Here is a 22,650-nt window from a genome sequence, read left to right as displayed (position 1 = left end):
CCTCACAATTTTGTCATTTTTTTGTTGCATTTTGGTCATTTTTGGTCACATTTTTGTAATTTTTTTTGTCAATTTTTCATAAATTTTTTGTCATTTTTTTGTTACATTTTGGTAATTTTTTGTCAAATTTTTATCACATTTTTGTCATTTTTTTTAATATATTTTTTGTCACATTTTGTAGCATTTTTGTCATTTTTTTTGGTCATTTTTTTGTCCATTTCTTGTGACATTTTTGTGACATTTTTGCCACTTTTTCATCAATTTTTCGGCACTTTTTTGTCAATGTTCTCTCACATTTCCATCATTGTTTTCAACAGCTTTTTTCCAGAAGCTTTTGGACTGGGGTCAAGCCAAACTGGAGAAAAAGGTGCTCGGTTCAGGTGTGAGTTAATGTTCCCACTCACTTGCAGCGCTCAAGCCAAAACGTATTAAGTAATCAGACTTCTGGTTATTCATGTCCTAAATAAGGCTTCTGTGATGGTGAACTGCTGCTTTATCTGCTCCCTGTGGCCGCCTGGTCCCGTTTCGTTCCCGTTTCGCACTATATTGTTACGTAACATTCACAGACGCGGATTATTCCACCCCGGCTGCGTCACACGTTCAGCTCTGTGTGGATCTGGGTCCCCACTTATTCTACACATTTATCTGCCTCTTACATCCGTCTATATGTGCTTTGCTGTCTCTCTTTTGGAGCATTTCAGCACTCATATTTCCTTTTCTTATTAGCCTTTTTCAAAACTGCCTTTCTGTGCCGATTAAGTCCAGGCATGTTGTGAAAGGCTGAATTATGCCCTCATCTGTGTCTTTTTGAAATGTTTTTGTGAGGACGTGGAGGAGAACATTAACCTCCACCTTAATCGAGCACATTTCTCCAGTTTGGCTTTACCCAAATCCAAAAAGCTTCTTGAAAGAGGCGTCAAAACGGCTACGAAAACGAAACGTAAATGAGGATGAAAACACAACAAAGGCAACTAAGAAGTTACAAAACGCGCCGAAAATATGACACAAAGGGGACAAAAATGCAACAAAACTGGCAAAAAAGGGACAAAAAATGAAAAAAAGCACAAATACGATAAGATCGATAAGATAAACTTTATTGTCCCATGTGTGGGAATTTTGTCTTAGGCTCTTCACTCGTGCTGCAGCTAAAAATCAATACACATAGACAACATAAATAAAATATAAACATACAACAGGCCTGAACCATTCTATAAGAGTATAATAAAAGAGAATGTCCATTGTCCATTGTCCATACACCTAGGGCTGGGCACCGTTAAATGATACCTACTTGGTACCGACCGAATTTAAACTTTTTAATTTTCGGTCCTTTTTCTCTCCAGACGTGAATAAATGATCCACAGTGAGTCCAAAAAAGACTGAACTCATGAGCAGCTTCAGCACAAATGCAGATGTTTTTCTTAAAGTGAAGCAAAGCGATAACTTACTCACACTTTAGTCGTTATTAGTGATGACAGAGCCGCGTCTGAGCCAGGACTAGACCAGGACTAGACCAGGACTTACAGGAAACTGGTTAAAGACAGGACTAAACCAGGACTAAACCAGGACTTACAGGAAACTGGTTAAAGACAGGACTAAACCAGGACTGAATAAGAATCTAGACTCTTAGACAAAGATAAAGCAGTGACAACACGAAACACAGAGCCTGAGCCTGAAGTTACTGCTGCTGTTACTAAACTCCAGATAAAATATTGTTTGTGGATAAAGTGAGCGCTCACTCTGCTTTAGTCATTTTTGGAACAGTTTTGTTCAATTATCAGTGACAGAGTGAGCGCTCTCACCGTGTAACAGATCTTTGACGTGAACAGCTCAGGGAGTTTATAAAAGTTTATCTTTAGTAAACGGTCCTGATGTGTCGCTGCTTTAGTGGGAATTCTGCTCAAAACAGGAAGTTCCAGGTGACACTGCTGCTCCTGAGTTCTTTCTGTTGTGTTGTTTCTAGACTTTCTCCTGAACAATACTTTTTATACACATTATTTTACATCAATTAAAGTAACATAGGTATCGAAAAAAGTACCGTTAAGGCACCGGTACCGAAAAACAGGTATCAGTAAAGTAGAGGTAGCGAGAAAAAAAACGAGCACTTCACACACATCACAGTTCATCTTTGTGTAGTTTGTTCAACAGCCTGATTGAAGCCGAGACAGAAGAGTTTTTAAATGTGTTGAGATCGCAGCAGGGGACCCTGGACATTTCGCTCTCTGAATACAGAGAAATGTGACGGATCGCTCAAAATCTTGTTGGCCAAACGCCTGCTCCTGGGGTGCTCCTGTTCTCTTGTGTCTACCCCCCCTTCATTTTCGCCCCCACTCTTTAAAGCGACTGAACGCCTCATCAGCATTCAGACCTCCCTGAACGCCTCGCGCTGCGTTCAGGCCCGGAGTCACCTCGCTCCCGTGTGTGCGGCGTGTTATTTGCACAAGGTGACGCCGGCCGCTCACTCTGGCCCCCGTCACTGCAGGACCGCCGCTCACACAGGAGGGCGTCGATAAACCTGAGGAGACAAAGGCCACTTGTCAGAGCTCCTGTCCTTCGTGGCGGGCGTGTTATGTAAGGTGTGTAGAGGGGCTTTCTGTCCTTGTAGGGAAGTCAAACCTCTGGAGCCGCCGGGTTCATGATTAATAGGTTGCCTGACATTACAAAATTCTACAGAGCCTACAGTTTAAAGGCGCATAATGAAACTTTGGATGTAAAAAGAAAGGTTTGAGATTGGTGCGTTTATGGACTGTTGAACCACTTTGCTCTGTCTCTCTGTTTAATAGAAACATTTTTTTATTTCAGCATTTGTTAGAGTAGTGGTGGAGAAATGATGGGAGAAAGTTCATTTTTTTCTCTTCTTTGTTTTCCCTCTGACCGCTTCAAACATGACCATATATGGGCAATTCCAAACATGCATCTGGAATCGCCCATGTTGCTGGGTTGCAGGTGACATCACAGCGTTCTAAAGGTCTATACTATTATATAGAGGAAACATTATTTTGTTTTTGAGGAAGTGTTTGGTCTTGTACAGAGAGATCATGGAGCCAGTGACTGATATTAAAGCAGTACTAAGTAACTCTTCCCCCTAGAGGCCATAAGCGCAACTGCAGGTGTAGTAGCAAGTTACGATTTTTTTTTACTTATTAATTGTCTTGGAGAGTAAATACTACGCTGACAGAAAAGGCGAAGGGAGAGAGGGTTACTGTGCATCCAATTATACAATGGAAATATATTTTTTCACTCAAACTTAGCTGTAAATACTGTTTAAAGTGACGTTAGCCCGCAGTTAGCTTTGCCCGTTAGCATGTTAGCTTCTTCTTCGTGATTCCATTAGTGTGTATTGCTTTCTCCGCACCGGTGGCAGTCAAGTTGCAAACATGGCTTTCTGGTCAGAGACACCAGGGGGAGATGAAAGACCCTCCAATCATCCCATAAACACTTGTATTACCCCCACAGGGACTACGGGGAGGATTTATTAAGGTAAACACGTTACTTAGTACTGCTTAATGATCATTTTTCTAATTCATACATTTTCTTTTTAGCTACGACCTGTGAAAGTGTAATGCTGTTAATAGGAAAAACTGGCTCCTCCCCCTCTGGGTCATGTGACATCATCATATTCTAGAACCTGCAACCCAGCAATATGGTCATGTTTGAAAACAGTTGAGGGGGAAAACAATTTGGAGAAAAATTGAAACCTTTTCTAACTCGATACTTCATGTTAGCATCGTGCTAATGCTAATGCTAGCTAGCGCTTGCTACAACTGCCGTTTTTTGCTTCTACCGAACAATCTGCTGTGAATAAACATCCATTTGGACCTGATTTAGACTTAACTTCATTTGTACATGATAAATAAGTTTATATTTTGGAATCTATTTCTGGAATCGCCCATATATGGCCATATTTGAAGCAGTTGAGGAGGAACAAAACTACTTTAACAAATGTTGAATTATGAATGTAGTTTTCTGCTCAATAAAGACACAGACATGGAGAGGAGCAAAGTGGTTCAACGGCCCATAAATACCTAAAAAAAACGGACAATGCTAGCACGATGCTCTATGTTAGCTATGCTAGCTACAACTGCCATTTTTTCGCTTCTGCTGAACAATCTTTTTTGTGTGTGATAAATAAGTTAACATTCCATAAGAAAATGGCTGAAAAGAGTTTCCCAATAGACACTTCCTTCCCCCTCGTGAGGCCACGCCCCCTCGTATGATGCAATGCCATCTGTGTCTATACGATAGTTTAAGGCAGAGCAGCTGAAAATTCAATGGCAGTAACTATGGTAACTGTCTAAATGCAGATTACTAGTCTTAGGCAGTGTCCGAATGTCCACACTATCCCCCATATAGTGACTATATAGTGGTCACGCCATGTTGTAGGGGTGTCCGAATGTCCAGAAAAAAGTAGTGCACTCGAAATTTCCCACAATGCATCTCGAAAAGTACTGAGCATCGATGGTCACTAAACGGGTCAATATAGACCACAATGCATTGCGAGAGTCGGAGAAGCGCCTGACAGAGACAGGTCTTTGAACTAAACACGACTGAAGTAAATCAGCTGTTTCAGTCGTGTGTTTGTGTTTCTCATGAATAAACGACCTAAATATAAACGGTTACGGTGAAAAGATGCTAACGTTAGCTGCTAACCTTTAGCTTGAGCTGTTAAATGGCCGATAGATTCCTCTGGAATAATCTGAGCCATTCATGTAAAATCCATGTTAAATAAAGCGTATCTGACTCGTATTTATCCATAAATATTCCACTGTCTCTGAGTCTGGTTGGTCTTTGTCACAGAAATACTTTATTCCTGGAGTTTAGCGAACTTTTAGCAGATGTAGTCACTCAATCTGCTGGCGCTTAGGACACCGGGCTCTGACCTACTTTCTGCACGTCTTTGAGCTCACGCTGGAGTTTTTTTTTTTTTTTTTTCTTCCTTCTTTTGTGATGATAGTTTTAATTTTGATTTAAATGACAAACAAAACGCCTGTAAAATAGCCAAAACAGTCGTTCTATTTCATAAACAAAAAAAAACAACAAAAAAAACATCTGCAGCTGCAGTGCGCGTGACGTTACGCAGCTCGGAGAAAGTAGTGGCTTCTGTCAGAAACACCAACAGAATCAGTGACTATATAGTGACTATATAGTGCAGGCCAATGTAGTGAATGAGGGGTTAGGACAGGGATAGGCAACGTCAGGCCCGGGGGCCAAATCCGGCCCTCCAGGACAACCTCTGGCCCCTAAGATGATTTTGAGAAATATTAATATGCAAATAAGAGATAAAATACATGATAAAGTACTCTAAAAATGCAGTATTATTAAAATGTCCTGACGTAACATCCCACTTGGACATATATAACGTAAAACTGTGACCCAAAAGTGGGTCGCGGAACCATTTTCAGTGGAACCTTTTTTTTTCTTCCATGTTTTCCATCTGAAACTGCATGGAAACAAACCAGAGTCTGTTATAATGAATATTATTGGGTTGTTTTGATCTCGTAAAAGCATATCTACTGCTTGTTCAATAAAAAAATTGGTTTTAAATACAATATTTTATACGATATATGACAAATTACAGTTGTATTTGGGTCTTGGCTTGTCATCCGAGGGTAGTAGCGGGTCCCGAAGCCAGAACCACTTGGCATTTGCAGAAAAAAAGTTCTTTACTTCAGGCTACAATGGTGAGGTTCGGCCCTAGGTGTTTTGGCAATGATGAAAATCGGCCCTCCACGACGCAAACTTGCCTCCCCCCGGGTTAGGGACTAGGGTGGACATTAGGATACAGCCTTAGTTTGCTGCTAATTTCTCTGTAGTTCCTGGGCCAATTGAAAGAAATGAAACAAAAAACTGTCACAAAGTTCAAAGCCCTCTCCTCCAGCACATATGATCTAAGGTCTAATCATTTCCTCATAAAGGCGTCCAAAAGTGGAGACAATATCCAAAAGCATGTGTGTGATGTTGGCCTGTAGAAAGCTCCTGCCCTCCGCCTGACATTACGCCGTCATCTCATCCTGAACGCCACCTATTGTTTGGTCAATCAATGAAGCCCATGCTGTCAATGAACCGTTTAATCACGCCCACACCGCTCACCGAGACCTCCCTGCTGCTCCTCCTTAATATGCTTAAGACCAAACAAAAGCAATGACATCCTCATACAGTTTCCCAGCTGGAAGATACCGGTGAGTGTGTCATAATGTTCCAGCCTGCCGCCGCGCTCAGGTAATTAAGCCCGGCCGACTCCCCGCTCTCACGGCTCTGATCTGCATTTGTCCTTGTGGAGGTTTGCAGCTGTGGGCGGGCGCTTATGTAGGAATCCTCCCGCTCCTCTTTCTCTTGATTAATATTCCTCTGCTCTGACCTACATGGATTAGGCCTGGTTAAAGACGGCTGCCCCCCCCCCCCCGCCATCCAGATTACTTTGGATAAGACCGGCAAATCTTCCACTTTTCTGTCGAGTCTTTAGGAAAGGGTAAGTCTGGAACAACCAAAAAACACCTGCTCATGTCAAGAGGCTGTGGGGTGAAGTAGATATGAATGTGTGTGTCACGGCAACGGTCACGTGACCTCACTCTGCCTTGTCTGCGTGCGCGCCGCAGCAGGTGCGGTGAATGAAATGACAATCAGCTGTGCGCCCCGAGAATACACAAAAAGCTATGGTCTCTGGAGTACAGATCAATCTGAACTGTGTGCTACCACTACGCAGTGTTGTTACGTGTAAAGACCTCCGAAGAAACTGCCGGTAAGAGAAACCCCTCCTTCACTGAACTGTTGAATGAACTGGAGTTCGAAAGTTATCGCCCACACGTAGCGCATGTGTTTGTGTTTACGTTCGTGAGCGTTATGGTTGCATTACGCACGATGAACACTGAACACCAATCTATGTTTATGGTTTCGTTAGGACGTATTCTCCGGTGGAGATGTGTTTGGTTGAGATGTGTTTGGTTGTGTTTATTTTGAAATAACGAAAGAAAGAAGGAACTTATTCAATTACTTTAAACACTTTGGTTTAAAGGAAACTGTTATACAAAAGAAAAGTAAACGTTAAACAATTTGGTTTAAAGGAACGTAAACAATTTATGCAAATGAATATGTCAATTTATGCAAATGAATATGTCAGATAATATGCCTGTGATGGATTTAAGTTAAGAGAAAATAAAGTAAATTGCAGAAGCAAATACTGATGATTTTTGTGATTTCCACTTTGCCAATCTGAGTTTAGAAGTTTGATCTAAGTTGTGAATTTTGTGTGTCCATTTGTTAAAGGTTTTTTACCTGCTGGGAACTACCCCAATAAAAGAAACAAAAGAAACAAAAAGTTGGAGTGGTTTCTGTGCTTGAGTAAAGTCCTGCTGGGAGGCCTTGAACATCACCAACCCAATTAAGTGCGGGGTTTGGCGTAGTGACTAAGAAAGGCACTTAACAGTAAAAAACCGCTACAGGCCCAGCTCAAGCCCGACTCCAGACCCAGTCAGGCTCCAGGCCCAGCTCAAGCCCGACTCCAGACCCAGTCAGGCTCCAGGCCCAGCTAAAGCCCGACTCCAGATCCAGTTAGGCTACAGGCTCAGCCCCGACTCTGCCCACAGTCAAGATGGCGGACGCAAGAGTCCTAGAGCAGCTCAGGACTGCTAGGACAACAGCAAAAAGACAGTTCACGAAAATCCTGAACACTCTGGCGAGAAATTACGCAGAAATGACAGCAGTTGAGCTCCAAGAAAGCTACTTTAAGCTCACGACAGGAGCAACAGCACTGTTGGACATAAACGATGACATAGAGGCGGAATTACTGTCGGCAAAGGATGGCGAAGATGAGCCAAGACTAAGTCCTGACCAGAAGGCCGATCTGGTGAAAGTAGCGAAGGAATGTGAGAGCAGGTTGAAGGAAGCGAAAGGCGTACTGCAGGGGAGACTATGGGGTGACTTTGGGGTGAAAAACGTATCTATGGCCGTGAGGAATGCTGAAAAGGAGGCGGAAAGAATAGCTGCGGTCCAACCCAGCTCCTACAAAGAGGCCTATGATTTCAGACTAAGTCATTTGACAAATCTCATAGAGACCGCAACGGCCACTTTCGAAAAATGGCAACGCTGGGCACCCAGAGCTGAAGCTGGAGATTTCATAGAACGTCTCAGACGGCTGGAACACAACTTGCCCGAACTGGTCTCTAGGACGGCTGACTTTATCCAGGCGAAAAGGGAAGAACGAACCCCTGTCGCTGCTGTCTCGACCCAAGCTGTACCTTATGCAGTACCGGCTATCAAACTAATGCCAACAACCTTGCCCAAGTTCACAGGCGACAAGCGCACATTCTACCGCTGGTGGAAAGAGTGGGAGGCTCTGCAGGCACAAGGTGAGCCATCAGGGTCTAGAGAGGTCCGGAAGCTACAGCTACTCCAAAGCCTCGATGATAAGATCGTAAAGGACCACCGGTTGTCGTCATACAACACAGCAGACGACATTTTCCGAGTCCTGAAGAATCGTTATGGGAATAACACCAGCATTGCCATCGACATAGTTGAGGAGCTTCAGAGGTTACCACCGATAAGGGGCCAGCAACCGAGGAAAATCGTAGACCTGATCCAGACGGTGGAGAAAGCCCTCAATGATCTGCGAGATCTTGGCAACACAGGGGCATTGACAAACCCATTAATGACCAAGTCGATCGAAAGTAAACTCCCAGACATCTTAAAAAGGGAGTGGTTGATGTATACGGCCGACAAGTCAAATGATGTTACGCTGGAGAATCGTTTCGATAGCCTGTTGGACTTCCTGAAAGACCAAGAGAGTATCTACGAGCAACTAGACCAGCTACAGGATGAGGAGGTTGCCCCGAAGCCGACAAAATCAGAGTTAAGACATGCCAGAACCAAGACCGCCAAGTCCAGTAGTAGAGACGGCGACCGATCAGTGTGTGGACTGTGTGGAGACCACAGGCATGCAAAGAGGCTTTATGTCTGCACAAGGTTCAAGTTTATGAATTGCACTGACAGAGAAGAAGCAGTGAAGAAAGCTGGAGCATGCAGAAGATGTCTCGAAACGCATGACAAAGGCTCTGGATGCACTCCAGCCTTCTTGTGCAAAAAGACAGAGTGTGAGGTCCGGGGAAGCCACCACTATTACCTTTGTCCAAGGTCTGGAAAGGCACCCACAAAGGGTAAAGTCAATGTTGCTGAGGGTGGCGGATACACGGAGGTCCAGGAGGGATTCCTTGCGAAGCTCCCACCAGACCTCGCTAGAGAGTGCAAGAACGCATTCAGCAACACAGTGTCCAGGGTGTCCAGGTCGCTAAACACCACACAGGGCCCATCCAGATTTCTGAAAGAGAATGGTGTTGCGGAATTTCCAGTCATCATGATGGTATTGGAAGTGACTGCAAATGCGGGCCAGAAGATCGGTGCATTGATCGACCTAGCCTCGGACACGAACTATATAACACACTCTGCTGCTGAAAGGCTGAACTTGAAAAGTGAGAGCATCACCCTGGTGGTTCATGGTGTTGGCGGCATGAAGTTTACCGTGGACACAAAAAGATACCTCCTGAAGATCAGAGTTGGCACACCGCAGGGCACTTTGCGACCCCATCAGTTGTTGTGCTACGGGCTGGACAACATAGCGGACATACAGCAACCGGTCACAGCAGGACAACTCGGAAAGTTCTTCCCCAATGTGCATCCGAAGGATCTGAAACGGCCAGAGAGGATCGATCTTCTCGTCAGTCATAAGGAGGGTCGGTTAGTTCCTCAGAAGGTCCAATCAGTCGGTGACCTGGTGCTGTGGGATGGCCCTTTAGGGAAGACGGTTGGTGGGGCCCACCCGGAGTTATTTGAGGAAACACTCATTCACGCTCACTCCTCAAGAGCCCACTTTGCGCGGTCGATGAGGCTAGCAGCAGTCAAGTATGAGGAACTCCCCGTTGGAACTCCATGGTGCATTGCCAGTGGCCAGCCTGTACATTCCTGCTTTGCCACATGTAAAGACTTCCTGAAGTGGTGGGGCTGGGAAAGTATAGGGGCAGCATGTGAGCCGAGGTGTGGTGGTTGCCGCTGTGGGAACTGCCAGCCGGGCGGCAAAGAAATGACACTTGCCGAGGAACGGGAGCTAGAGGTAGTCAAGAATGGCCTAACCTACGTGCTGCAGGATGACCACACCAGTGAACCCCACTGGCACAGCAGTTATCCTTGGCTGGTCGACCCCGCAACACTCCCAAACAATAAGACAGGGGTGGAAGCCACATTCCTACGGACAGAGAGGCAACTCGCTAAAGACCCAGAGTGGAAAGCTGCCTATTCTGCTCAAGTCCATGAGATGGTGTCACGGCATGCTGCAGTCAAATTGACCAGGGATGAATTGCTAACCTGGTCTGGTCCTGTTTGGTACATTAGCCACCTGATAGCCCCCAACCCCCACTCCGTGACAACTCCGGTGAGGCTTGTGTGGAATAGCAGCCAGAAGTTCAGAGGTCTGAGTCTTAACGACCTGCTGATGAAAGGACCGGATGTACTCAATCCGATTCGGGCTGTACTGCTACGTTTCAGAAGTGGGAGGTTTGCCGCTCTTGGTGACATAAAGAAAATGTACAACTCAGTGTGGCTCGAAGAAAGAGAAAAACACCTTCATCGTTTCCTCTGGCGAGACACTGAGGATGATGAAATCGGGGTGTATGCGATCACACGAGTCAACATCGGTGATAAGCCTGCGGGGTGCATCGCCCAGGTAGCGATGAGAGAGACCGCCGACCTCCCTATGTTCAGTCATCTTGAGGATGAGCGCCGTGTCCTCCATGAAGATAGCTACGTGGACGACATCCTGACCTCACATAATGACTTAGAACGGCTGCACTCTGTCACGCAAAGCATTGAGAGAATCCTTCAAACCGGTGGGTTCTATCTGAAGCCCTGGGTCATATCTGGGAAGAGCAACCAGGCGGACAAAGCCGAGGTCGGTAGTCAAGATGAGTCTACCACCAGAACAGTGATGTTGCCGAACCAAATGAGCGACGGGGAAAACAAAGCACTTGGCCTTGGTTACGTCCTGGAAGATGACACGCTGCACGCCATGGTTGCAATTAACTTCTCCAAGAAGAAGCAGAAGATGCGTCTCGGCCAAAACCTTCCGGAGGACCAAGTGAGAACATGCACACCAGATCCTCTAACACGACGAGAGCTCCTCAGCCAAGTAGCCGGTCTCTACGACCCCATCGGGCTCACGGCTCCAACAAAACAGAAGGGCGCCATTCTGGTTCGGCGGGCATTCCAAGAAGCCAAAACGGTGTCACCGGCTGTCAAGGATACATGGGACGAGGCCCTGTCAGATAGCCTGAGGGAAGACGCGATTAATGTGTTCGAAGACTATGTCAGATTGAAGCACATAAGGTTTCCCAGAGCCCTAACCCCACCATGTACCCGGGAGGGTCCCAGCGCTATCACCTTCTCTGACGGGAGTGATCATGCTTATGGAGCAGTCCTGTATCTGCGATGGACCTGCACCCAGGGCCGCCCAATCGTTCGACTTGTGGAAGCAAAAACTAAACTGACCCCACTCGATCAACAAGGAGAGGCAGTTAAAGCCGAGATCTGTGGCGCGGTTTTCGCTGCTCGCATTAAGAAGTACTTCGAGCAACACTGCCGCATTAGAGTAAAGCGGTACTATCACTTTGTCGACAGCCAAACAATACTTGGAGCCATTCATCGGGACAGTTATGGCTACAAGACCTTCTTTGCCAACAGAATCGGGGAGATTCAGGGAAGTACAAACGTCGAGGACTGGTGGTGGGTGCCAGGTGCTTTCAACATTGCTGATATACTCACCCGTGGAGCGAGTCCTGAAGACCTGGGGGAGGACTCCCGGTGGCAGAACGGACCTCAGTTTTTGTATCTGCCGGAGGAAGAGTGGCCTGTGAAATCTGCAAAAGACGTAGCGACCGCAGCCAGCGAAAACATAGGCAAGCTTCAGAAGAAGGCGTACATCACCGCAGTCGTAACAAGAGCCCAGATGCAGAAGAAGGCGCTCAACGCCGACCCGACAATGGAGCAAACAAAGAAAGTCCCCCGGAGGCCTCCCTCTGGTGTCGGTCATCTGATTGAGGTACGTCGCTTCGGCAGCCTGGACCGCCTTGTGCGAGCCGCAGCCTTGGTGTTGAGGGCAGCCAAAAAGTTCATGGCACCAAAGGGACCCTCCAGCACACCAAAGTGGGAGGCAGTCAGCTCAGCAGGGACCATAACAGTCCAAGAACGCGAGGATTCGCTGAGAGACCTCTTTCTAGCGGCCCAAAGCGGACATACTTTTCCCAGTTCGACGATAGACCGGCTTGTTGCATTCAGGGATGAAAGCTCTGGGCTGCTTCTCTGTGGTGGTCGAATCCAGTCTTTCGATAGGGACGAAGCCGCCGTGCCTCTCTTACCCTACGATGCCTGGTTGTCAACCCTAATCGCCAGAAAAGCTCACGAGGAAGGCCATGATGGTGTAGCGGCCACTCTACTCAAGATGAGGGGGAAGGCCTGGGTTGTTCGCGGGCGGAAGCTAGCCCAAAGGATCGTTGATGCGTGCATGATGTGCAGAAAGAGAAGGGCAAAGAGATGTCAGCAAGTGATGGGAGACCTACCCTTGGAGAGGACAACCCCTGCTGCTCCCTTTGAGTACACCTCCACGGACCTGTTCGGTCCGTATAACGTCCGTGATGATGTGAAGAAGCGAGTCACGATGAAAGTCTGGGGTGTGGTGTTCTGTTGCATGGTAAGCCGGGCCATTCATGCCGAGTTGGTAAATGCCATGTCAACGGAAGCATTCTTGCTAGCATATCACCGTTTTACTGCAATCCGTGGCCATCCAAGGAAAATATGGTCTGATCCAGGCACCAATTTTGTAGGAGCAAAACCAGTCCTGGAGGAGATGTACAACTACATGGACAAGCTTGACAAACAAACTATTGAGAATGTGGCAGCAAGAAACGGCACGACATTTGCCTGGGAATTGCACCCGGCTGACTCCCCCCATCGTAACGGCGCGGCCGAAGCAGCTGTGAAGATCCTGAAAAGAGCTTTGCAATCCATCGGAGCGGAGTTAACACTAAGCTTCAGTGAGTTCTTAACGGCAGTGCAGCTGGCAGCCAACTTGGCAAATGAAAGACCAATCGCCGCAAGAGTCCAAAGCCGGGAGGGGTGTATCCAATACGTTACACCCAATTCACTCCTCCTTGGCAGGTTCCAAAACTGTGATGTTAAACCGTTAGATTTTGCCACATATCCCTACAAACGACTACGGGAGATGGAAACTCAAGTAAATAAGTTCTGGCAAGCTTGGAGCCAACTGGCAGGTCCACACCTTTTCATCCGCAGTAAGTGGCACACGAAACAACGCAACGTAGCTGTAGACGATATTGTGTGGGTGTGCGACCAGAACGCGCTACGAGGCCAATACAGGTTGGGTCGAGTCGTCTCAGTCAAGACGGACCCCAAGGGAACTGTTCGAGATGCGCACATCAGAGTTACCCCGAGCGCACCTGCTCCATCTCCGAGCTCAAAACCGAACCCTTCAGTTTTGGGTTCCTGGCCAACCACAGTAGTCAGGAGGGATGTTCGCCGGCTGGTGGTACTCCTTCCCGTGGAGGACCAGAGGACAGTGGTTGCCTAAATCGAGCGATCTCAACATCAAAGATTCGAGATCGAGTGGGAGGTGTCACGGCAACGGTCACGTGACCTCACTCTGCCTTGTCTGCGTGCGCGCCGCAGCAGGTGCGGTGAATGAAATGACAATCAGCTGTGCGCCCCGAGAATACACAAAAAGCTATGGTCTCTGGAGTACAGATCAATCTGAACTGTGTGCTACCACTACGCAGTGTTGTTACGTGTAAAGACCTCCGAAGAAACTGCCGGTAAGAGAAACCCCTCCTTCACTGAACTGTTGAATGAACTGGAGTTCGAAAGTTATCGCCCACACGTAGCGCATGTGTTTGTGTTTACGTTCGTGAGCGTTATGGTTGCATTACGCACGATGAACACTGAACACCAATCTATGTTTATGGTTTCGTTAGGACGTATTCTCCGGTGGAGATGTGTTTGGTTGAGATGTGTTTGGTTGTGTTTATTTTGAAATAACGAAAGAAAGAAGGAACTTATTCAATTACTTTAAACACTTTGGTTTAAAGGAAACTGTTATACAAAAGAAAAGTAAACGTTAAACAATTTGGTTTAAAGGAACGTAAACAATTTATGCAAATGAATATGTCAATTTATGCAAATGAATATGTCAGATAATATGCCTGTGATGGATTTAAGTTAAGAGAAAATAAAGTAAATTGCAGAAGCAAATACTGATGATTTTTGTGATTTCCACTTTGCCAATCTGAGTTTAGAAGTTTGATCTAAGTTGTGAATTTTGTGTGTCCATTTGTTAAAGGTTTTTTACCTGCTGGGAACTACCCCAATAAAAGAAACAAAAGAAACAAAAAGTTGGAGTGGTTTCTGTGCTTGAGTAAAGTCCTGCTGGGAGGCCTTGAACATCACCAACCCAATTAAGTGCGGGGTTTGGCGTAGTGACTAAGAAAGGCACTTAACAGTGTGATACATGGGGATGTGGAGCAAGATTTCACAATATCGATCGAGCAATATTCTCACTGAACATTACTTAACCGCTTAACTCCCACCTGAACCGAGCGCATTTTCTCCAGTATGGCTTTACCCCAATCCAAAAGCTTCTGGAATAAAGGTGAGAAAATAGCAACAGAACTGAGATGAAAACAATGATGAAGATGTGACAAAAAAGTGAGAAAACTTAGACAAAAAAATGACCAAAAATCGACAAAAAAAAAATGAAAAAATGACAAAAAATGACAGAAAGTGACAAAAAAATGACGAAAAATTTACAAAAAATTGATGAAAAAAAATATGAAAAAGTGGCAAAAATGTCACAAAAAAAGGACGAGAAAAGGACAAAAATGAGACAAAAAATGACAGAAAGTGACAAAAAAAATGAGGAAAAATGTACAAAAAATTGACGAAAAAAAATGAAAAAGTGGCAAAAATGTCTCAAAAAAATTAGGAAAATTGACGAAAATGTGACAAAAAATTGACGAAAAATATACAAAAAATTGACAAAAAATTGACAAAAAATGGACGAAAAAGTGACTGAAAGTGACAAAAAAATAACGAAAAATGTACAAAAAATTGACGAAAAAAATATGAAAGAATGACAAAAATGTGACAAAAAAATGACAAAATAATGACAGAAAGTGACAAAAAAAATGACGAAAAATGTACTAAAAATTTACGAAAAAAATATGAAAAAGTGGCAAAAATGTCACAAAAATTGATGAAAAAAATGACAAAAATGACCCCCCAAAAAAAAAAAGTGACAAAAATTAGTTGAAACCCCCCAAAAAATGATGGAAAAAAAATCTTGACGTGAGGAAAAAGATCCATCTAGATGAGTTTTGTAGCTCTTTGCTTTCAAATGAGGCGTTACACTGGCCTACAGGATTTGGGTAAAGCTGAACTGGAGAAAATACTCTCGGTTCAGGCGGGAGTTAAGAGGTTAAAGTGCATATGACACGTTACACACCATTTTTGCTAAAACATGGCTGACACAATTATAGATAAGATTTTTCTACAGATTGTTCCCTGCTTTCTTTAGTTTGACCTTTTTTGTGATGTTTGTAGTTTTACTTCCTTATTGGACACCGACAGGAAGTGACATAGATGAAGGCAAACCATTTTAAACTGTGGGAAATGAGTCGCACTGCTCTGGAGCTTTACCCTCTTCTACATCACTTCCTGTCAGCAGCTTCAAAATTAAAATAAGAATAACTTTTCTGCCTAACATTTCTTCAGTAAAATTGATTCGAATCATAACAACGCCTCCCAAGAAGTGACTTCCTGTTTCAATCCAGCACGCCAAAATAAAAGCACACACAGCTCGTCTCATTGATTAGTTCAGCAGGTACTCGCATCATTACAAGAATATAATTAAATACTCACATTTTACATCACGTTATGTCGTTCCCTCATTAAAAACATGCCTGAAGTGTTGCCTTGGCACATTCACGTATTTCTGAGTAATCTGTAAAAACTCTGATGGCGGCCATTTTAGGGATAGGTTTGCCTGAATCCTCCTAGGAACGCCCCCACCTCCTGGAGACGCCTCCGAGCTTTCGTCACCAGCCGAGTAACCAACCACTGCTCCTCAGCAGAACCCCCTCCCCACTGATGCCACAGACAGCGTGTGGAGGGGGCGTGTCGGAAAGGCTCAGAGGTTCTTAAAGAGACAGATGCCTATTTCAAGACATTCACTACAGCCATTTTGAGAGAGACATTTTATACAAGGCAGTTATTCTAATTTACTGCATTTACAGACCAACAGAAGGTTTGGTCATCATTGTAGTGTGATATAGACTGGTGCTGTGTGACTGAAAAAAGCACAAGACCCCCTCTTTAAGAAAAGTCTTGGGGGCGGTTTAGTGTTTTAAGGCGTTCACACTAAAGTTACTGCATTCACAGGTTATTTTCCACATCCACACAGAGCCAGAGACAGCGGGACTGAAGGCTGTGCAGAATCTACTTTGAGCAGGGGCGTATCCGAGCATACAGGGGCTGGGGCGCTACAGGGGAACCACTGACAGAAAAACTGCCTCTAATGGAAATAAAAACATTATTTTAGCTTCAGACTGCATGGAAAAGCAGATCACTTGTTTCAGTTCTTTTTAATTAACTAAATCAACTTTGCAATTATCAGTGAAGGAAACATTTGATTTCAACATGCTATTTACACATCTGCCTTGTCATTTGGCCACATCAGCTCATCATGAACTGAGAGGGTTTTCGAGTCGCCGACCTTTAAGGCACCTGTATTCATGAACAAGAAGCCCCCGCCATCCCTGCCTTTCCTTTTCCTCGAACAGGCGGCGATTTCAAAGTGCTGCTTTCAGGTCCGCTCAGTTCTTCCGAGTGCTTGACCTTCAGGCCGTCATTTGCATTTGAACCGTCTCTCCACTCGTCAGACACTTCAAACCTGCCGCGGATCCACTCGAATCCCACGTGCTCTCGGTTTGCACGCGGCCCCCAGAGATCCCCACCCCCAGTGCTCCAAACGTCCTGTGTTTTTGGACTGGCCCCTGAGCACAGTCCTTGAAGTCACCTCCACCGATGCTCTTTCCAGTCCGTGTGAAGTTCAAACAGCCACTGAAGCCCTCGTCCTCGTCCTCCTCCTCCTGCTGCTGCTGCTGCTGCTGGACCAGAGAGTCTTTGTTGTTATCAGAGTCTTTAACTGAACCTCTCCACCCCCACATTATCTCCAGTATGGCTTCACCCAAATCTAAAAGTGAGCGTAAAGGTGAAGTAACTCCAGGAGCCGCATATCTGTGTTTACTTCCACAGAAAAGTGCTGGTTAGTCCTGTTGTGATGTGATTCTGGCGATGTTTCATTGAGCCTGACGTAGATCCTCACAGCAGCAGTCTTTGAATTACAAATGGTTTATCTGAGAGAGATTCTCAAGCAAGAGATGCTTTTCTAGTTTAATTACAGTCTTGACCAGACTCAATTGTTGCATTTTGTTCCTAAAGGAGACGTATAATATTTTTGTTTGTTCATTTATTTCATGGATTAACCAACACTGACGGGTTTAGGATCTGTTTCTCTTGTCAGCTGATCACAAATATTGAATAAAGCTCTATTTTGACGGGATTAGTTTTCCCAAGGGACCACATTTGTTATTTGACGTTAATCCCGTGCGAATCGGCCATGTCAGTCATCCCTGTGAATTACCCACTACATTTGCTGAACTCTGAGGTCCTGTGATAATACTAATGTACCGATCCGATTTTCAGTATCGGAATCGGTTGCCAATCTGGGCATTTTGAGAGTATCGGATTGGATCGGATTGTCAAACTCATTTTGGGTCGCGGGCCGTATATAACAGAGAACATTTTTACAATAAATGAATAATAATAAGCTGTGATTTGCAGCTTCATTAATAACAACAGCTCACACTTGTATTGCACTTTACAGGCCTGTGTCACAAGTTCCTCAAAGTGCTACATAGTCATTATTCATTCACTCCACACTCGGTGGGGGTAAGCTGGTATTGAAGCCACAGCCGCCCTAGGGCAGACTGTCCATTTACCACGTGGCTATAATGTGTTATAATGCATATCCTGAGCTCTTATTATGTCAGTGCCCTCTGCTGGACACGTGTGGAACTCTTTCATTATTTTACATTTAGTGCCCCCTAGTGGCGAGAATGAGCATTCTGGTCCGCACAAGAATGGGCTAGAGACGTACTTTTTTTTTTTTACATACTCTGGAATTTATGCTCTACAGCAGGGGGGCCAAACTTTTTGTCTCTGAGGCCAAAATGAAAAAGTGCCTGTGAGTCGCGGGCCAAACACGGCGATGTCGAGCATGAAAAACACATATAACTGCAAATTATAAAGTTACTTTATTTTATTTACTTTTTATTTTTGCTAGCCCACATTTGCATTTAATTCTATCTATGCAAATAACATGCTATAGTAAAACAACTGGTAACTATGGCAAAGCCTAATTTTAGTAGAACAAAATCAACATCTGCAGAAATTTACTTCATTTTAATGCCACATCAGATTATTTTGAAAGTGTCAGTTTAGCATCAATTCTTTAATAAGTCACTTTTTAACATATACTGATGTTGACGTCAACAACCTTTGCAATAAAAGTTGGAAAACTGTGAAAGTTGCTGCTACAACGCTCTGTGATTGATAAATACCAAGACACCACAACAGTGTTTCCTTAACTTTGGGAAAGGAGTGAAACAGCGCCCCCAATTTGACGCTGGTGGTCAAAAGGTGTACTGCATCCATATTTACCATTGAGAATGAATGAGAGTTAGTATTAACCACACGCAGCGCAAAAGTAGGTCACTCTCTGGGGGGCCAACAGAATTGTTTCGGCGGGCCAAATTTGGGCACCTCTGCTCTACAGGGCAGGGGCCGGATTAAATCATCTCACGTATGTTTGACACCCCTGGTCTAAATGAAGATTGTTACTGATAATAATCCACTTTCATGTATATATATTTTTTTTAATGGCCGGTAATTCTTGTGAATGGTCGACATTTTACAACCCAGCTCTCATGGAAATGATACCATACAAATGTTTTTTTCCGTTTTACCTCATTGCTCAGTGGTAACCATTTTAGATCCTGTATCCCTAATATTCTTTAGAGTTGGAGACTTGCTTATCAAAGTTCTTTATGCCGCTACTGACAACTCTTTGCTTCTCTTTCTGCCAAAAAGTGGCCGACAAAAAAAGAGTCTTGCGGAGCCTCTGGTTACATGACGTGATCTGATCATTACAAATATGTGAGATCAGTTACCAAAATAGAAAACACTTGGCTTCAGCAGTGGTTATTTTATTTTGTTATGCTGCATAAATTGACTCTGTTAGTGCGAGTGCAGCCCAAGTGAAAGGGCAGCGTGTTTCATGGTGCAAATGTCACTCCAGGCAAACTAATGACACCAAAAGTACCAAAGAAGTACAAAGTATTATATTATTAATCTTTCAGATGTAGTGGAGTAAACGTTCAAAGATATCAACAAAAAATCCGCCTCAAGGAAAGTACAGATCCTCCAAAACTCTACTTACAGGGGCTAGATGCAAGTTTGCCATTTTATGCTCATTACTGCCACCACAGGTCATATGTGTAACTGCACCCTCTATATTAATCTCGTGCATTAACACCTTTCTGAGTGACAGTTAGGGCTGCTCGATTATTAAAAAAATAATAATCACGATTATTTTTGTCATAATTGAAATCACGATTATTCAAACGATTATTTGTTGCCTTTAAAAAAAAATCCATCAAAAAAATGACAAAAATCCAGCAGAAATAGTGACAAAAATCCGTAAAAAAAAAGACAAACATCCAGCAGAAAAAGACAAAAATCCATCAAAAAAGTGACAAAAATCCAAAAATTAGAAAAAAAAAAGTGAAAAAAATTGAAAAAAATAAAATAAAATACAATCGACTTTTTGCGATTATGCTAATTTTGTAATCGTTTACTGTTGTAATCGAATTCGTAATCGGATTTGGATTAATTGCACAGCCCTAGTGACAGTGCAGGATTTTAGAGGCAGTTGTGGTGAACAGGTCTGAGCTCATTCTACACATTAGGACATGGCTGGAACATGTAGGGAGAGGAACATACTTGGTTTTAACATTTTTAAACTCCATATAGTCCCTTTAAGGTAACTCAAGGGACAATGAAGTTGCCTTGTAGTTGCTGAGTAGTTTTGTATTGTCAAATGTCTCTTTCACAGACTTCCTCACCAAGCTTTCTCTGAATAGATTTCCAAACCAATCTCTCCGCCTTTGTCCCTCAGCACTGAAAATCAAAACATGCTTAGTTCAACTCGATGGGCCAAAGGCGCCGCGACGCTAGCGCGAGTACGGAGGCTTAAAGCTACTGATCCACGGCGAGCAGATCGAGAGAAAAGCATCAGAAATGCACAATGATAAAGGCTCCTCTGTCTCGCCCGCAGACAAATGTGAGTAGGCATGAGGCTGCATAAATTCACTGTGTTAGTGCGAGTGCAGCCCACAACAAGCGGAAGGCCGGCGCGTTCACTCCAGGCAAAAACTAATGACGCCAAACGCACCAGAGAAGAACCAAGAGACACGGATTTATTCACATTGTTGTAAAAGTGCCGACATTATGCAAAATCGAGCATTTATTCATGATCCTTACGTCTGTTTAGCCTCATTGCTGGGTTGCAGGTGACGTCACAGCGTTCTAAAGGCCTATATGTTATATAGAGGAAAAAATATTTTGTTTTTGAGGAAATTGTTGGTCTTGTACAGAGAGATCTTGGACCCAGTGATTGATATTAATGATCATTTTTCTAATTCATATATTTTCTTTTTTAGCTACGACTTGTGAAAGTGTAATGCTGTTAATTGCTGGGTTGGAGGTCCTAGAATGTGATGATGTCATCGGACCCAACTGGGGGGAGGAGCCAGTTTTTCCTATCACACAGCACCAGTCGATATCACACTACAATGATGACTAACCTTCTGTTGGTCTGTAAATGCAGTAAATTAAAATAACTGCCTTGTATAAAATGTCTCTCTCAAAATGGCTGTAGTGAATGTCTTGAAATAGGCCTCTGTCTCTTTAAGAACCTCTGAGCCTTTAGACACGCCCCCTCCACACGCTGTCTGTGGCATCAGTGGGGAGGGGGTTCTGCTGAGGAGCACTGGTTGGTTACTCGGCTGGTGGCGAAAGCTCGGAGGCGTCTCCAGGAGGTGGGGGTGTTCCTAGGAGGACTCAGGCAAAGCTATCCCTAAAATGGCCGCCATCAGAGTTTTTACAGATTACTCAAAAATACGTGAATGTGCCAAGGCAACACTTCAGGCATGTTTTTAATGAGGGAATGACATAATAACATGATGTAAAGCTTGAAAAAGTCGATTTTGCATAATACCCCCACTTTAACAGCATTGCACTTCCACAAAAGCTAAGAGAAAATAAATGAATTAAAAAAAAGATCATTAATATCAGTCACTGGGTCCATGATCTCTCTGTACAAGACCAACAATTTCCTCAAAAACAAAATAATTTTTCCTCTCTATAATAGTTTAAGCCTTTACAATGCTGTGATGTCACCTGCAACCCAGCAATAGGAAAAACTGGCTCCTCCCCCCCCGTTTGCTCCGATGACATCATCACATTCTAGAACCTGCAACCCAGCAGTTAAAACTCCATAAACACACGGCAGATTCTCCTCTTCATCTTGTGCCAGCGAAAAGTCCCATTGTGAAGATTCGTCCAAACCCCCCCAAAGAATATCCGAGTAATCCCCCGGTGCTCGTGTCCCGTGGTGTTTACAGAGACCGCGTGCGAGTGAGTGTGACCGATGAAGAGCCTGGTGAGCTGCTCTGTGATAATGTCAACGCTGACATTAGAGGCCGACCGATGCAGGTTTTTCTGAGGGCGATACCGATGAAAGTATATTCATAATTCATTTGTTGTTAGTTTTTCAATAATTAAAGAAAGTTTAGATTTTTCTCTTTTCAAAGATGACGACTTCCGCTTCCGGGTCCGAGCAGACCGGCATATATACGAGAAAAAAACATAAAACCTCTCAAAAACATCCATCAATATTTCTGAAACTTCACAGAGAGTTACTGAACCGACTTATTTCTCAGACTCATTATCCAAAAATGCTGCACCTACTGCTAAAAAGTAATATTTACTAAAGTCACTATTTCCGGGGTTAGCGTAGCTGCTGCGCCGTTAGCATTTTTCTCCGCTAACCCGGATGTAGCGATTTTGGTAAATATTACTTATTACTTTTAGACAATAAACGAGGTTTTCCTTGCACTTATGCAACAACATCTCCTCTTTAGTAGCTTCTACAGACTCCAAAACTCCTGTCTTGGATTTTAAAATATCATGAAGGATTTTTTTTTTTATATCAAATGGCTGATTTATTGACCTTTGAACTGAAATAAACAAGGAAATGTTTTTACAGATTTTTTTCCACTTATAAATAGCTCATTGGCCGATATATATCAATATATTTTGGAATGAGATTTGGAATTAGACCATATTGCATATCTCGATATTGTTCAAATTTGCGCTGTGATACTTATTTTATAGGCTATTTTTATTTAAAATACTTTTTTATTT

The 22,650-nt window shown here is 43.9% G+C and overlaps 1 protein-coding gene across 1 annotated transcript in view; it reads left to right on the top strand.

The window, feature by feature from the left end:
* The window catches only part of osbpl8 (oxysterol binding protein-like 8), a 150,063-nt gene that overhangs the window by 27,606 nt on the left and 99,807 nt on the right, over positions 1-22,650 (top strand). The gene's annotated exons all lie outside the window — the stretch shown is intronic.

The sequence above is a fragment of the Gobius niger genome (genome assembly GCF_951799975.1).
Source record: "Gobius niger genome assembly, chromosome: 2".
NCBI classification, from domain to species: Eukaryota; Metazoa; Chordata; class Actinopteri; order Gobiiformes; family Gobiidae; genus Gobius; species Gobius niger.
The sequence above is the reverse complement of the archived record's forward strand: the minus strand, read 5'-3'. Positions and strand labels throughout refer to the sequence as shown.